The sequence below is a fragment of the Diabrotica virgifera genome, chromosome 6 (genome assembly GCF_917563875.1).
Source record: "Diabrotica virgifera virgifera chromosome 6, PGI_DIABVI_V3a".
Taxonomy (NCBI): Eukaryota; Metazoa; Arthropoda; class Insecta; order Coleoptera; family Chrysomelidae; genus Diabrotica; species Diabrotica virgifera.
The window spans coordinates 135,612,345-135,631,601 of NC_065448.1; the positions used below are offsets into that span (position 1 = coordinate 135,612,345).

Sequence of the window (19,257 nt, forward strand, 5' to 3'; positions counted from 1 at the left end):
GCCCATGTTTTTGCCTCTCCGTGTAGTGAGTTTGCTGTTAGGTAATCAACCCAGTCTTCTTCGTCTACTTCGTATTTTTCCAGGAATTTTTCGGCCTTGTTTAAAAATTGGGATGGTATTTCGGTTTCGCGTCCCTCGAATCTGGGGGGTTTGGAGTTCCATATCTTCTGCTGTGATGTGTGTCTGGTCTCGCTAGATGGTTGTGTGAGTGAGAGTGCCATTGTAGATTGTATAAGTGTTGTTATCCATGCTTCTGGGGATGCAGTTCGAGTTTGGATTGTGGGTTCGTTTTTGAGTTGGGCGCCATGTTGCCGAGGGGCATTGGATGGGGATTCATCAGCCCAATTTAGCCCGTCAGATTTGGTACGGTCTTCGGATTTTGACCGCGTGGCGGATCTGGTATCCATTATGTTGTGTTGCAAGTATCGAGCGTCTAGCTGTTTTGATTTCGCCAGATTTCGTCACGAGATTTGGTTTATGGGCAAGCGTGCGATTTAATGAGAGAAATATCACAAGTCTAAAAAAAAATAAAAGAGAAATAAGTCAAAAATGCAACAATAAAATAGCAAAATATAAAAATGTCTATACCTTTCAAGTATATGGTCTAGAGTAGAGATATCACAAGAAATGGTATAAAAAAGATCAATATAAAAAAAAAGAAGTAGAAGTCAGATTCCAAGTGGATGGTGGATGCAAAACACCGAACCTAGGAGTTTTCGATTACGAGGTTAAACTCGAACTGGCCTTCTGACCGAAAAAACGCTGCCTTTTATCCCCGAGATTCTATTCTTCTCTGAGGACGGTGACGCGTTTTTGGTCTTTCCGGGTCAGAGAGCCAATCGTCGGTGTTTGCCGTGCGTGAGAGGGGCTGTTGGTGCGCTGATTGGTCCGTGAATACCATCGCCCAACGACAGACTTGAAAAAAATTAGAGGTAGCCAGGAAAAATTAATGGTAGTAAGGAAAAATTAGAGAGAGTCAGAATAAATTAGAGAGGGTAAGGAAAAAGGTAGACACGATAAAATTGGAGGGACTCATAAAACATTGAAGGGATTCAGGAAAAATTGGATGGGGTCAAAAAATTGGCGGAAGTCAGAAAACTTGGAGGGTGGTAGGTGGTAGGTACGATAAAATAGAAGGAAGTCAGAAAAAAATGAGTGGAGATACTGTAGATGGAAATTGCATGGGTCTCTCGTCGCATGGGCAAAATCACTATACTAAATTCACAATAGAGATGCACTAGAAATAAACAAACCAAGACACGTTGAATGTTACCAGGAGCACTCCCAAATCATGATTTACAATGTATATAGGTACATTGTAAATCATGGTTAGTGCTCCTTATAACATTCAACGTGTCTTGGTTTTGTTTATTTCTAGTGCATTTTTATTGTAATTTTTGTATACTTATATATTAGGATATAATATTATGTAGTTATTTTCTTAACTAGTACGGAAAGTGATACTTTCCTGCACGAGACTGCCTTTGACCCGAACGACGCGAAAGCGGAGTTCGGGCAAGCAGTTGAGTGCGGGAAAAACACTTTCCGCATGAGTTAGGAACAATATTTTTTCTAGGGCCGTACGTTTGGAAAAAAGCCACCCCAAATAGAATTATATCAATTTTTATTTAGGAGTGAAAATCCACAAAGTACGTTCTTTAACAAGATTGTCAAAACCAAACTTTCAATACAATTGGTTACCATGACGGCGATATTGGTTTCCATGAAGACGATTCAAAACCATTCTTACTGTCTACTGATTTGACTTTTAAATATGATGTCAAAATAATTCTATTTCAAGAAATTATCAGTACCTAGTAATGACAAGAGAGCTCTAAACATATCGATTTGTTTCCTGAGTGACACTTTGACAGTTTTATTTCACCACCCGAAGGGGAGTTAAATTCTGTCAAAATGGCACGAGGGCGACCACTTGATAATAATTTTAGAGATCGTGTGTAATTCGCTACGATTATTTCATGAACAAAACTGTCTTTTTGAATCATTTTAACTAATATTTTATTGATATCATCACCTGAATATTTCCTAAACCCGTTTGTTGGTGTTCTCTGTGACAAGTTGTAAAACATTAATTGTCATTAATGTAACTGAATGTCCATTTTTGTGTAGTAACGAAGGGCATCTGACGTAATGATTGACGACGGGATATTATCAAAAATTATCGGGTATAATATCACAAAAGAGTGAGAATAAATTGAAAATAATGCGACAGTTTTTCGAAAATTTGTTGTCTTGCAATAGACACGAGAGCCCGCAGGGCTCGAGTGGCTATTGCCCAATGACAACAAATTTGAGTAAAAATGAAGCATTATTTTCTTATTTATTCTTACTGTCGTGCGATATTCGTAAGATTATTTTTTAATAGGTATATTATGGATATTTTCTTAAATGTGACAGTTGTCAAAACTAGGAAACTGGTTGCCATAAACAGAAACAATCTACTTAAAAAAATTGTATCGGTAATTTTCTACAGTAGATAATACTCAGTATAATTTTAATCTGATTGGACAGAATTAAACACGTGATCAAATATCTTACTATACGACTAGAAGTTTAAATCATTAAAAAATTATCGCTGTAATTTTTATTTCTGTAGCTTTCTATTGGTCAGAATCTCCTATGAATAAAATAATCGCGTTAATTTCATTAAAACATGAACACAATAAGATAAATTTGTAAATAAAATCTAAATATTAGTTTATTGCATGTATTATAAATTATAATGGCATACAAGGTATTCTACTTTCCTGCACGCCGTGCGGGAATGTGCAACTTTCGGAAACGAAATGCGTGCGGGAAAGTGGCTGTTTTAGCACGTCCGTAGAAAATAGCTATTTGTATAACAATGGAGGAAAGTGCTACTTTTCCTCCCGAGAATGAAGTTTACTGCCCGACGCGTAGTGGAGGGCAGTAATCATTTGAGGGAGCAGTTACTCCCATAATATAGATATGATTTTTCCACCTTCCTCAAATATCAAGTAATTTTTTCATTTTTAAATAATTTATTTATGTAACTGACAAAATTTATTAGAGTACTAAAACTAACAAGTAGGTACAGTATAACTGTCAACTGTCAAATATAAGTCAAATTATTAATGTAAACATTGTTAAATTAAAATAACAATTTACTGTTTTTACCATTCTGCAAAATGGGAAAAAATTATTTCTGCCGTTATTTTAAAAAAACTGTCGTGAAATTTTGAAATTATACAGTGTAAAAACTGCGTATGGACTAAAATTGTTTAAATCCATTTTTGAGAAAATTATAAAAAACGCTGGTACAGGTCAACTTTGAAATTTAAATGCACGCTTTTAAACATAAATCTAAATGTAGATACAGGGTGATTCACGCCAGTCTAGTATTGTCTATCATCTTTATTTTTAATGGAACACCTTGTATGTTTCTCTCGGACAGTTCAAAGAAAGTCAGAAGCTGAAACAGACCCTTCGATCTCGGCTAGCGGCTAAAACCCGACACAGAGGATACAACGGTTGATAGATACAGCAGAGATGAAAACTCTTCAAAAAATCGATGGTAAAACACTTTGGGATAGAACTAGAAGTGCAGATATACGAAGGAGATGGAAGGTGGAAAATGTTAATAACTGGGTAAAAAACAGAAGCGTAGAATGGAACGACCACATAAGCCTAACGACAACACATAGAGTAGTAAGGACGGCGAGAGACGGTTTCCTAATAGGAAGACGATCAGTGGGAAGACCAAGAAAACGATGGAATGACGTCACGTCTACACAAAAAGAAGAAGAAGACTAAAATTTCTACCGCCAACACTTGTCGTGTACCCTCAATACTCTAGAAGAGGGGTCACCAAATAGGGGACCTCGGTCCGCATACGGACCGTAGGCTAGTTTTGTGCGGACCGTCATTAAATTCAGAATAATATAGTGTTTGAAAAGATTTCAGATTTTTTTTTGAAACTGTGGTAGAATTATTTTATTTTTAAATTAAATAATCATATTCAGTACAATTCAAAGTACATTAAAAAAAATATTGAAAAATAAGCAAACAGTAGCAAATTTTTACAGAGACCTCAAAAAAAATGGATTTTGCTGTGGACGTTAGAACTCGTCGTTGGACCATGGGAAATAAAAAATTCAAAAAGATCTTATTAGCCTATGAGTTTCTTGAGGTAACGCTGTCGAGTTTTTAGTTTTAACCGTTTTTGAGTTTTTGGTATCACTCAGAATTTAAAATAACGAAACTTTTCGTAAAAAACGGTGACGATCAACATATTTATTATTGTTAAACAAAAAATATCTCTACACCGTTACCTCATGAAATGTGTAAAGAAAATGTATGCAAAATTTTAGGTGGATCGGTTGAGTAGTTTTCTTACAATGTCCACCGCCTTTGAATAAAGCAGTTTTGAGAATAATGAGTTTAAACTTATGACAACTTTTATTTTCAATATCTTTTTTGTGTGTAAAAGGTAAAGTGATGCACGCCGGAATATATTTGTAAATCGTGGAGTAAATTGCAAAGGAGAAGGGGAACACGTTTCTCACTACGCTCAAGCTCGCTAGCAAAGATATTATTATTATCATGCTGTATTTCCGGTAATTTTCAATCTATCGATCTGAAATTTTCTTGAAGACTTCTTGAAGTTATGTACCTTCACTTAAAACAATAAAAAAATCGAAAATTTAAAAATTTTCAAACCTTCACCCCCTCAACGTAAGCTATTACTAAATTTAATTGAAATGCATTATTTTTCAAATATGTTCCATAGAATTGTTGAACACTATAGTTGCAGAAAAAAAAAACAACCAGAAACAGGCAGCATTAAATGCGGACCCCGGATGTGTCATAGGTTCCCGAAACGGACCCCCAGAGTACATAATTGGTGGTCTAGAAAACAGACACGGTCAGACCGATTTTATCAAAAAGCAAATATTTATTAATTTCACAGTAACGCGGAGTGCCACCCGTGCTCTCTTTTCTGTTCACTATAAGGCTAAGGCCACACGGCGATAATTTACGGCACTGTACGAACGAATTGTAGATGAAATATGAGTTAGTCAACCAATGAACCAATGCCTCGTCAGGTTTACTTACTGCTCTTACGGCGCCGTAAATTATCACCCGTGTGGCCTTTCGCTTATATATTATTTTCGGTTCCATGACATCTCGTAACGCGACAGTTCGTAACCGGACAATTGGCAACGGACAATTCGTAACCGTAACAGCGACAGTTCGTAACGGCGACACTTCGTAACGACGAAAGTTGGTAACTATAAAAGTTCGTAAGGGACAATTCGTAACGTCCAAATTGAATTATGCTGTTTATTTTTGTTAACGTGGAAACTACTGTTATTACAAATTATAAATGAAATTAGGTATATTTATCAATTTAACGAATCGGTATCAGGATAAACATTTTAAGACATTTCATATTTTGTGTTTCAGAATATAATAAAAGTATTTACACGCAAATAAAAATTATTTAAATAAAATACTTTACTTAGAAAAATAAAGATTTCACAAATTACTTCATTATTCCTTTGTCTAAGTAGGTATTTTCCTTTTCATGAGCATTTTTCAGTGCGTAACAAATTATAGGAAAAAGGGTAAGTCCGTGATAATTAGAGTTGCACAAGTTTGACTTGAATGTTTGAATTTGACTTGAGTTTGACTTAAGTTCAAGTCAAACTCAAGTCAATCCTTCTGACAAATAATTCAAGTCAAGTCAAACTGGTCAATCGTACAGGTTTGAAAATTCAAACTGTTTTCGTAGATATAAATTTTTAACAATCCACGAGGAAAATAAAATTCCTGTAGCTGGCTGTATACCATAAATCACAAAAATACAGGATCCTTCGTAAAATGTATATTTAAAAGACCCTAATAAGGGTTGCATCACAAAACAAAACGTTTTCGGATTAACAAGTAATCCATCATCAGTGTTAAGCCAATAACATGCATGCGTGAGCCACCAAAAAGTTATGGGTAAAAACCCTTTAAAAGGTAGATCTTACATTATACTACATATTATGTTTAAAATAGTTAGATGTTGCAAATATTCCTGGATATTACCCAGGGCAACACAGGACTCTAACCCACGTGGATGTGATATGAAAGGGATGAATCTCACATATTGAAAATTGAGTGTCAACTATATCTTTTAAAGGGTTTTTACCCATAACTTTTTGGTGGCTCACGCATGCATGTTATTGGCTTAACACTGATGATGGATTACTTGTTAATCCGAAAACGTTTTGTTTTGTGATGTAACCATTATTAGGGTCTTTTAAATATACCTTTTACAAAAGATCCTGTATTTTATTTTTTTAAATTTTTTTATATACTTTTTTGTTGAGATAGACATGTCAGTTGCCAATTAAGATAAGAAATTTAATAATACATTGAGTGCCATATAAATCATCCTTTAGTTCCAATAATTTTAGTATTTGTTTCCCTCTACTCATTTTAAAAAATCATGTACAATAGAACACTGACACTTTCACAGTAAACTATTTTTTAGCACGCACAACAAAATTAAATAAAAAAATACTAAATGAACAGTTTTTGGTTTAAATGGGATCTAGCTATTTTTATAATTTTCTGCTTTTATAACCGATAACAATAAACATCGGCAGCGTCTTCAACGACAGAACGAAAGTCATAAAAAAAGGTTTAGGAAAGTTAAAAAGGAAGAAAACAAAGAACCTCAAAAATCTGTTTCCGTACCAACCCCTTTTTAAGGATGTTAATTCCTTGAAATTTTATGGTCAAATTTGGATTATCTACATTTTTTCAATACAAGCGCCCTAGAATCTCATAACATGTGGTGTGTACTAAAAGTATAAGTCAAGAAGTGAAAGCAGAAGGTACTAACAGTAGAAGTTGACCTGTACCTTACAAAGCAGACTTTTGAAATTAAAAGTTGTACGGTTGGAATAAAATCAATGTTTATACAGGAAAAACAGGCTATTGATTTATACTCTTTACAGAAATAATTAATAGACATTCAAAATTCAAAATATAGAAGAATCCCGAAAGGTCCATTTTATGACTTATACCTTATACTATATTCTTAGTACATAGCACGTTAGACATAATAAAAAGATTTTATAAAGATTATTTGTATTTTTCAATTTAATTACATATATATATATATATATATATATATATATATATATATATATATATATATATATATATATATATATATAAACAAAACATTTTCACTTTAAAAAAATTCCATCATTTTTTGACGGAAACTTTAAAATTAATGTGTACATTAATGAGGACAAAACTGTTATTCTGGCCAAACGCTTAGTTTAGCATAAACAGACCAAAGTCGGCGCTTAGTCTACAATTGCGAAACTGTTATGAATGGCAGTTATGGATATATGGCAGTTATGAATGGTAGTTATGAATGGCAGTTAAGAATGGCAGATATGAATATAGTCTTGTTATGCAAAACTAAAAACCCTTAATAGACAGAATGTCGCTTGGTTTATTTTTGTTTTTCTTAGTAAGCGTTAACGTGACAATAACAGGGATATTTCCAAGATAGTTTTAGCTATGTGTCACCAGAATCCGCTGTTATCTCGATTTTAAAGAAATGGCGCTTGGTCGAGTTATGCATAACGCTGTCCTTTTAAAGAATTAGTTCACTGTTTGTGATTTTATAACGCTGTTCTTTATTTTTACATAATAGAAGTATGTATGCACTTTGCAATTTTCATTGTTTTGAAATCACCTGCCGCAACATCAAATAAATCAGTATATTTATTTTTCTTAATTAATACTGCTTCGACTACAGATTGTTTCTCTTAATTTTTGCAGTGGGAATACCTTCAATATCAGACTCAATTTGTTCTGGTACTTATTCTGAACCGAAAAATATCCACATTCAGATATTATCTCCCAAAGCCACACACTTCAAAACGAACGTAATAAACAAGCCAAACATGGACGTCTAAATATGAACTACAAACTAATTTGCGGAGTAGCAGAATACCGATTCAGACCTATCCAAATAAGTCACAACAAAATCCGTACGTTCTCGATTAGAATTGGAAATAAACACGTTGCCAATATGACATTCAAACTTCAAACTGTTTGAAGAAGTTTGATTTCAAGTCAAACCTAAAGATATCGAAATCAAGTCAAGTCAAACTTTTTTACAAAAAAAGTTTGATTTTCAAGTCAAGTCAAGTTTGTTGAATAAAATCAAACTAGTTTGACTCGATGCATCTCTAGTGATAATACACATTTATGACATTTATTCCAACATGACATTTTAGTTAAATCTGACAGTTGTCACATTTTATTTTCAATTTGGAATAAAAACAAATCAAATGTGTTTCTTGCATTTATAAAATGGTATTTTCTTTGATTTGTATAGTCTTATAAATTATACAGATTATATCTGTAATATTATTACCTAATTAAAAAAAAATTTAAAGATAAAAAGATCAAGGCAGGTTTTGTTTATATTTGATTCAGAGTTGGACCACCATCTCCATATAGCTATTTCAGCATCCTTATGCCTCATCAGTGAAGCTCAGAAGTCTCAACTCTGAAGGAAATACAAACAATTCTGCCAATTTAAGGCAAACCATCGCAATGCAATGAACCCACCTCTGAGACGCAATTTAGCGACATCTCCCGTATTACGAGGAAAACAACGAAAAGCCCCAGATACAAAGTTTACTACCTTTTAAACAATTAGAATAATTGAAATAAAAATATAATAAACAATATTTTAAATCTAAGACTTTTCGTTAATAAACTGCTTTCTGGCTGCATCCCGTATCTCCGAATTTTACAATATATAATCACAAGAGACGACGAAAGTAGGAGAAAGCAAATAGAGGACGCTTAGGCCACGCATTTACCTTCCCTTCGTCAAGGAAAAGGACCGAAAGACAGTTTCTAAATACTCAAACTGAGTAAAAATGAAAAAGATAAAAAAGATCAAGGCAGGTTTTGTTTATATTTGATTCAGAGTTGGACCACCATCTCCATATAGATATTTCAGCATCCTTATGCCTCATCAGTGAAGCTCAGAAGTCTCAACTCTGAAGGAAATACAAACAATTCTGCCAATTTAAGGCAAACCATCGCAATGCAATGAACCCACCTCTGAGACGCAATTTAGCGACATCTCTCGTATTACGAGGAAAACAACGAAAAGCCCCAGATACAAAGTTTACTACCAGTATTTAGAATACTACTAGTATTTAGAAACTGTCTTTCGGTCCTTTTCCTTGACAAAGGGAAGGTAAATGCTTGGCCTAAGCGTCCTCTATTTGCTTTCTCCTACTTTCGTCGTCTCTTGTGATTATATATTGTAAAATTTGGAGATACGGGAGACAGCCAGAAAGCAGTTTATTAACGAAAAGTCTTAGATTTAAAATATTGTTTATTATATTTTTATTTCAATTATTCTAATTGTTTAAAAGGTAGTAAACTTTGTATCTGGGGCTTTTCGTTGTTTTCCTCGTAATACGAGAGATGTCGCTAAATTGCGTCTCAGAGGTGGGTTCATTGCATTGCGATGGTTTGCCTTAAATTGGCAGAATTGTTTGTATTTCCTTCAGAGTTGAGACTTCTGAGCTTCACTGATGAGGCATAAGGATGCTGAAATAGCTATATGGAGATGGTGGTCCAACTCTGAATCAAATATAAACAAAACCTGCCTTGATCTTTTTTATCTTTTTCATTTTTACTCAGTTTGAGTATTTAGAAACTATCTTTCGGTCCTTTTCCTGGACGAAGGGAAGGTAAATGCGTGGCCTAAGCGTCCTATATTTGCTTTCTCCTACTTTCGTCGTCTCTTGTGATCAGTGGCGGATCCAGAAATTTTGTTTGGGGGGGGGGTCATGGGTCTTGAGGGTGATTTAATTACCTATCTCTGATGCAAAGTGACTTAGTCTTACCAAACGTAGGATACGTGGGTTTACAATTATGGGGGGGTCATGACCCCATGACATCCCCCCTGGATCCGCCAGTGCTTGTGATTAGATATTGTAAAATCCGGAGATACGGGATGCAGCCAGAAAGCAGTTTATTAACGAAAAGTCTTAGATTTAAAATATTGTTTATTATATTTTTATTTCAATTATTCTAATTGTTTAAAAGGTAGTAAACTCTGTATCTGGGGCTTTTCGTTAAAAAAATTATTTTTTTATTATGGCGCCATCTATCGACAACTAGAATAACTAGAATAAATGTTGTAAATGTCTGTAATCACGGACGTGCCTTTTTTTCTGTCACATACAATTTAATCCGTTAGAAAGAAATCGGAAAACTGTGACGCACTGAAAGATGATCATGAGAAAAAGAATATATGCAAATTTAAGGAATAATAAGAGGTATAAATTTTTAAAAATATTGTTAAAAGTTTGTATGTATTTAAATATTTAAAGTTTGTATGTGTTTAATAGTTATTTATGATATAAGTGTTAAAAGTACCTACACGTTTAAGGCATGCATGTGAAAGTTTGCAGAATGAGCGATAGTGAGTTCTGCAATTCACATGAGTGCCTTAAAAATGTACTTTTAACACGCATATCATACAATATTTTTTCTACAAACGTAATTACAGGACAATATCTACAAAAACTTTTACTTGAACTTGACTGACATTCTATTTTTATATTTTTTTGACAATACATCAAAATTGCCTATACGGTCAATACGAACTGCAGTGCCTTAAAAATATTTTAAAGCACTAGTGCCTTAAAGTAGCATTTTTAACGCACGTATGGAGTGCTAAAAATTGAATTTTTAACACAATTGTAGAAAAAGACTTTTAATATATTCTGTAACACAAATATAAAATGTGTTAAACTTGTTTATCCAGGTACCTACTATTTCGTTAAATTGATAAACATAATTTCAATTATTGTAACTGTAATAACAGTTAGTTTCGACTTTAACAACAAAAATAAACAGAATACTTCAATTTGTATTTACGTTATGAATTGTCCGTTACGAATTTGTATAGTTACGAAATGTCGCTGTTACGAGTTGTCCGTTACCAATTGTCCGGTTACGAACTGTCGCGTTACGAGATGTCTAGTCACGATTATTTTCTATTTCTCTTTGCCGACGTAAACTGGTGAAGCATGCCACGTCACACGGTCACACTCCATCAAAGATAACTTTAATAATAATTTAACTCATACAGAAAAATGATAATAGAAATACCCATGCTGATATTCAATCCCTTGGGATGTGTAAAATATTACATACTTACATGAAAGAATAATAAATGCAGGGGGACGACTATAGAATCCAATTCTATTTTACCTGCGTAGTAGTTTTTACGATAATAATATTTCTTGACATAACTTAATGTTATCTTAAAGAACCTAATATGGCAACATGGCACGGAAGTGCGTGTACGCATCCATTTGTCGGGCGGCCAGCGGCTGCTTTGTCGCTAGGCGCATTCACCACGTTTTATGAGTGTGCTTCTGGCTATTCAGCTCAGACATGTCTAAATATGGGGCAAGGGCTATGGTATTTACAGCGGATAAACATGAAATCTAATCTAATCACAACCGACATTACAGTACGCAGTACGCTAAAGAACAATGAATAAATTCTTTTGTTCTCTGGTAAAAAATAATATCGAAATAAGGGGTAGTCACGTGCTGAGTATATAGGTAATATCGCACCCTCAGTCAGTGGCGGCTCGTACCACTTTAAGAAGGTAGTGCCACAACTCGGGCAGCCGCCAAAATTTTTAGTGACGGATTCACGATATTGTCAAAAAAAGGTATACTGACAACAAAAACTAAAAAAAAATATGCGCGGATACTTTTATATCTTAAGTTTATTGATCTGAGGTGCCAAGCAATTGTCCAACATTGATCAAAACAGTTCCGTAAATTAATTAATAATAAAAACCTCTTAACCTACCACCAGCATTTACTGCTGATAGTGCTTGAAAATTGTTATTACGATTTAGTCTGTATTTACCAATTTATAAAAATAATACTATTTCATTATTCACACACATGCACAAATTTTTGTAATGTCACTTTTAAAGTTTACGATATATGAAGTTCATTCTCCTATTTTTTGGTTGCAAAGTTTTCAATGACTTTATAATTAAAATTATCAATACAATTTACAAAATGCTTTTCTGCAGATAGCATACCTAAAGCACTAGGTTTCGATGTAAACATCGAAAAACAGCGTTCTGCTTCAGATGTTGATATAGGAATGGTAACTAAAATACTTAAAAGTTTAATAGTTTCTTCAAATGTGCTTTTTAAACCTTCCCTCTACAATAAAACCGATAGCGAAACAGCCCCAGAGGTAGTACTTAATTCGTCTCGCTAATACAGTACCTACATCTAATTCAGTTTTAAACCGAGTTTTGCTTAAAAATTAAAATTGTCTCCATGGTTCATTAAGAAATGATTCGGAGAACTGATGCTTATAAGCAGAAAACTTCTCCGACATAAATAAATTAGAAGCAACTAAATGTCCGGAGAAGGTAGACCTTTGAAAGATCTGGTACTTTGAATAATATGAACCTTTAAGCCGTTGTCTAATTCGGCGCTAAAATTGACCAGCTCCTTAAATATGCCTCTATTTTCTGAATTTTCTTTTTCGTCGTGACCTCTTAAAGCTAACTCGAAAGCTCCACAACACCTTATAACATTTGTAGTTTTTTTTTTTCTAGCGAAAAACCACCAAAAAATTTTTAAAATACTAATCTTTGTCAATTAATAAATTAAACTTAATAAATAATCAAAATATTATCAAAATACCCACGATCATGATGCACTAAAAGTTTAATTATAAATACAAAAACTTTTTAACAGAAAATATACATAATAAAAGCGACAAACCAGCACGTAAAGAAACTCAAAATAAATAGACCTGGCTTCATACCCTCGTGCCTGGCACAGAGATTCTAATGTTAAGGTATTCGCGGTGTGCAAGTACTTGGAAAGGGAAACGAGAAACGAACGTGCGCGAGTCGCGGAGAAATATTGCAACTATCTTAAATAATTCATATTGTCAATTGAAATTGTCAAATTGACGTATATTTCATACCTTCTGTCATTGACGCAGAAAAATTATATATTGCTCCACAATATTGATATGATATGCAATTATTATATAAAGGTAAATTTAATTAATTGTATTTTGCTTGCAGTACTGCATTTTAATAACTGATTTTATTTACTACATACAATTGTTTACGTTTGCTAAACATAACCTGCATCTTATTTTTTCTTCTTATTATTTTTTTGGACTATGGTCTTGACAATTATCCAGCAACCAGGACTAATATAATTGGCCAATATAATTAAAAGTGCGAATAAAAGTACAGAGCGTAGAAATAGAGGTCGCTTTGCTGAACTTGCACGGTCCCAATACTAATAGTCCAATATAGCTCTTTCTCCGTCACTTACATATAATGCTCGTAAAATCTTTCTCTCTTTACTCGTGCCAGTACTGACTTCGGCGCGAAGGAGATTCTCCTGTCGAATACTCTCCGCTGTCGGCAGGGATTGTATTGCACCCATAGTTGCCATATTTTATATAATTTATGAAGATCAAAAGAAATACACACAAAAAAATTAATAGGAATTAAAAAGTTTTGAAGATAAAAAATATGTTTATGGATAGTTAGCAAGGTAGTGCCATGGCTCTATGGCACTACCTCACGGGCCGCCACTGCCCTCAGTGCAAGACTGCAGTAACTCAAAATTTTATGAAAATGAAATAATCATGGAATTTTATTGTAAACATGCATATCTATCCCCTGTAAAACTTTAGTAACTTTCAAATGCTTAATGGGCTAAATATTACAACAACAACAGTTTAACTATTTTCCGTTTTTGAACATAAGTTCCGTGCAAAACTGTTGTAACTCTAATGTAACAGAGTTACAACAGTTTTGCACGGAACATTGCAACGGATTCGATAACAAGCAATAACAAGCAATGAAAAAAGTAAGATATTTGTTATTTTAATATCTATATCTGTGGTGTTTGATTTTAATATACAGCGCGTCTACGTAATCCATTAACGGCCGAGACAATAACAAAGATTTTCGAGACCAGTCTATTCATGTAAATTTTATGTCCTTTGTGTGATATTATATTTATTTTCTATAAGATGTGTGCGATATCGTTTGACCATTTATTTGTTAGATTGGATTAAAACCACATAAATTAAGACTAATTATTTACGACCAAAAAGTATTTTTTCTCATGAAAGGAAAAACAGTTATCTTAAAACTTGTGTATTGACAATACTGAGAGGCCAACAATATCTATTCTCAGAAAACTTGCCAAAGAACAGCAAAAAATTCAAATGGCCAAAAAGAAAGATTTGGTATACTTATGCCATTCGGGTATGATACCAGAAGCCCACCATAGTTTTTATAAAAATATTTTGGCACAAGATGATGTACGAGAAGAGGACAACAACTACGGTAAAACCTGTCAGCAGCGGCCACTAAAAATGAAAGAACTGATATAGATAGGTGGCCGGTATTGCCAGTTTTTGTAGCCTAGATATACATAATTGGTTTGGGGAATTTTTAAACTGGCCGTTAGTACAGGTGGCCGGTAACACAGGTTTTACTGTAAAAGTAAATGTGTCTACACTTTTTACAATTTTCTCCGTGCAAAACTGTTGTAACTTTGAAATTCTAATACTAAATGTGTAGTGATTAACAATTTTTTCCGTGCAAAAGTGTTGTAACTTTGAAATTCCTAATTTTTTTTGCATTAATATTATTTGATTTAAATTTCTATTTTTGATTAATCTAATATAGGCTGAAAAGCATGCAAAATCATAATCAAATGTTAATTTTTCTTAAAACTTGTGTCTTATTTCACCGATATTAGCACGAAAATAAACAAAATCGTCTTTATCTAGAAACTTACTTATTTTGACTTACTGCAGTCTTGCACTGAGGGTGCGATATACTTCTTGTAAAAGTGTTTCTGAAATGTAAATGGAAAAGAATACGTATTTCAAAGTAATTCATAGATAACTGAAATTAGAAAATTGAATACAAAAATCAAGCTATTATTTTTCTTTTCATTGGTTTTAAACCTTTAAATGCTTCCAGTAGCGCACCCAGAATTTTCCTCTGGGTGGTTGGATTGGGCACGGAAATTTTTTTGTATTGTTTGTGAATGGGAAGTTACATTTTCCTATTATTTTTTTATATTTATTTTTATGCAGGGGCCGTTCAGTATTACGTAACGCAGGTTGGGGGGAGGGGGTCAAAAATCTTCAAAATCGCGTTACATAATACTTGAACACCCCACTAGGAGATGTTTTAACCCCCCCCCCCCCCGGGTACGCCACTGAATGCTTCTTTGTCAGCTGGGACCCCTGTGTCGTCAATAAACGAGGAGGATAAAAAGCTTTGTTTACAGAGTGAACACTAGATCATTAATGGGCATTAAAAATAAACTGAAACAAAACCAAAGTTTTAGGCTTTAGCCATAACCCACATCCAGATGTAGAGCTTTAAATAAAGTCCAAGTTTAAGACAGACACTTGTTGGTTTTATAGTCTTTCCTACGAAGTTTAAATACTAGACTGTGAATGGTTGTAGATCAGCTGCAAGGTACTAGCCTCATAAGCCAGAGCGCACGAATTCGATTCTCGGCACCAACAACGACATTTTCATTTCTAAAAATGATACGAGCCGTTCACCGTGCTTCGGTAGGGATCTATGGAGGAGTATCGCCAAGCCACAAGCCCTTATCCCTTGCCGTACCGCTCCTCCCTAGGCCGATCAAACACCAGTTTATTCCAGACCAAGTTGTAGATTCTATTGAATTTTATACTACGACGTTGGCCTTTTTATTAATTTCAAATGAGGCTGGGGCTCGAATCTCAATCGCAAATCCACTAAACTTGTCGATTTACTACGCTTCAGCCAACTGAGCCGTCTGACCGACTGGAATATATTCAATTCAATATTAAATTTACGAGTAATTTGCGATAGGTACGTTAATATACTTTTATTTTATACTTTTATAATTGTGGATAGAGTAAAACATTACAAAGAGATCAGAATTTCACACATTTAGGGTGCAACTTTCATGAGGTTGGGGTCACTTTAGAGAAATCAGTAGCAGAGTTGGTACAGCCTGAAGCAGTGGCGGCTCGTGACCTCAGTATCCGGGTAGGCAACACATATGGTGTATAATAATATGTACATACCTATATAGGTACAGGGTGTTTGGTAAAGAATGAGCCATAGCTTAACCTTACATTCCTGAGCTTAAAATTGGTCGATTTAAGCTAACTTACCTTAGTACCAAAGTTGATAATAACCGAAATACAGGGTGTCAAACTTAAACTTTTATTTTATTTATTCTTGAATATTTCCTGACAGACATGGGATAACAACACGAAATTTGGTAGGTAAGCGGGGTTTTTGGGATTAGAAATCTAAATTTGCCACCAAAAATGATCTATTACCCAGACGGCGCTACATACGTCTTTCAGCGCTCATTAAATACGTTCAATTTGTTTTATCTCCCACGCCACGTAGTTTTTGAATCAACATTTTCATTCTCTTAATATTTTTACTTTAAAAAAGTATACTATATTCATCTCGCTAAGCTCAACTGTTTTCGAGATAAACGCATTTTAAGTCTGCGATACAACATAATTTTTGCATATCATTGTAGTTAGACCCGAAAAATAAACTTGAAACCATAATAATTGTGCCAGTTCTCATATTTATGTCGCAAATTGCATTTGAAGAAATTTGAGATACATTTTTGTAAATTTTTATGATTTTAAGTTATTTTTCGGGTGTAACTGTAACTACAATGATATGCTGCAAAAAATTATGTTGCCTCGCAGATTTAAAATGCGTTTATCTCGAAAACGGTTGAGTTTAGCGAGATGAATGCAGTATACCTTTTTTAAGTAAAAATATTAATAGAATAAATTTTTTTATTTAGAAAGTATGTAGAGTGGGTAATAAAAAAATTGAACCTATTAAATTAGCGCTGAAAGGCGTATGTGGCGCCCCCTGGATAATACATCATTTTTGGTGACGAATTTAGATTTCTCGTCTCAAAAAATCCCCGCTTACCAAATTTTGTGTTATTATCCCATGTCTGTTAGGAAATATTCAAGAATAAATACAATAAAAGTTTTAACTGTGACACCCTGTATTTCGGTTATTATCAACTTTCGTACTAAGGTAAGTTAGCTCAAATCAACATATTTTAACCTCAGGAATCTAGTGTTAAGCTATAGCCCATTCTTTACCAAACACCCTGTATACAGTGTGTCGCATTTAAGATGAAGACACCCTTATATTTCGGCTATTAAAATAAATACAGATCTGAAATTTTGCAGTCATTGATTTTGATGGTTTACACTTTTTAAGATAGTCAACTGAAATTTAAATTTTAAACGCGGCCTACTGCGAATTCACAAACAGGACGAATTTTCAATATTTTGTTTCGCGTTAGAGATATCGCAAAAAGTTATTTGGAAAAATTGTTAGAAATATTATTCTGACCCCACATACCAAATTTCATGACAAAATTCGAACTTTTCGTTTTTTTCAGAATTAGTAGTCAAGATCCTAAAACATGCAATTGGCAGTTCCGAGATGCAGCTCGACACAACCAATGTCAAAGGCTCAAAAAAATCTAGCCTACCTATAGCCCGAAAATACACGGCCAGGCAAGCGACAATACAGCCGCTGTGCTTAGCGTAAATAGAGAGACAAATGCGAATTCTGTTCGGCTACTTTTTAGAGAGCCTGCCCTAGGGTAAAGCCGTCGTAGTAATGCTACGCTACGGGGAGCGTACAATAATTATTACAACTTCAGAGATGAATTAAAAAGTAGCTTTGCTTTATTTTAGATTTTTAGATACTTCGGTATTGTCTCAAAATTTATAAATTACAGTTTTGAAATAAGTAATTTATATTAATAAATAATTTATCATTGTACATTTGAAGAGGTTAGGCGGCGCCTATCTTGCCTACCCTGACGGGCCGCCCCTGGCCTGAAGTATTTTTTCTCAAATTTAAAATATACTTTGCAATTTGATTATTAATATAAGGCTTATGTAGTTTCGATTCTACTGTACGTAATAGAAACATGCAGTAGGTATATCGGCAATAAGCAGTAAGAAGATATAGGCATACAAAATGTAGGGCTACCTTAGAAAGATGCGTATCCGATGTACTTGTACTGATGTGTTCTTATGCATGGAGTTACCAATCGCAATATTTTCACATTATTGTTTAAGACCAGAAACTTTCTTACATAGTTAAACGTAGAAAACTGGCAGATTTCCGTCATATGATAAGAAAATATAAGTACCATGTTCGTCAGGTTATAATGCAAGGTAAGTTAAAAGGAAGAAGTGGATCGGGTAGAATCGAATCTCGTAGGTGAAAGATCTCGGACAGTGAATTGGTAAAACGTTATTAGCACTACTCTTACGATTTTACTTTGGGCGAAAATGATCAGCAACGTCCAATCCAGATATGATACCTACTTGAAGAAGAGCCGGTTTCCGGAATATCTCCCAGCAATTATGACCCGTTCTTTAAATGTAACTAGCAAAGAGTTTTGCCAATAATTCTGAGGTAATCGGTGTTATAATAATATATAGCATAGGTTTTTTGATAACTTGGATTCATCTAACTACAATAAGGGTCTTCTTAATTTTCATTATTATTAAAATAACTGTATTAATCTATTCTAATTACATTTTTTCAAATTGAATCCTCCAATATGCCTTATAAAAATCTGTGATGAATATGTATGAATATGAATATGATGAATGGTACGGAAAACAGTAAGATGCTTCGCGTGTCTAAAAGAAAAATGGAGTGAGCTGATGATGGGCATTTCTTCACAAGACATCTCAAACTGCGAGATACGGCGAAGATCAAAAGTGGCCGATGATATAGAGATTAGCAAAACTGAAATGTAACTGAGCAAGTTATATGGCTATAATGACAACCAAGAAATAAACGAAGCGGATATTGAAGTGGAGATCTAGAGATCCGCTCGATCATATGAGAGACCAATATCCGATTCGTTTTACCGACATATCGTAGCGACATATAGGCCGTTCACCAACACGATGGACGCGCGATCTAAAATATTGCCGAACAAACTAGATGCAACCGGCCCAAGATCGAAAAGGATGGGGTGAGTCAGATCTATTCTTAGTTATAAACACGTGATAAATTATGAAGTGTATTAAATTAGCATCAGA

The 19,257-nt window shown here is 34.1% G+C and overlaps 1 pseudogene; it reads right to left on the reverse strand.

Moving 5' to 3' along the window:
- Positions 1-475: 475 nt before the first annotated feature.
- Positions 476-19,257, reverse strand: part of LOC126886200 (jerky protein-like) — a 55,347-nt pseudogene continuing 36,565 nt past the window's right edge.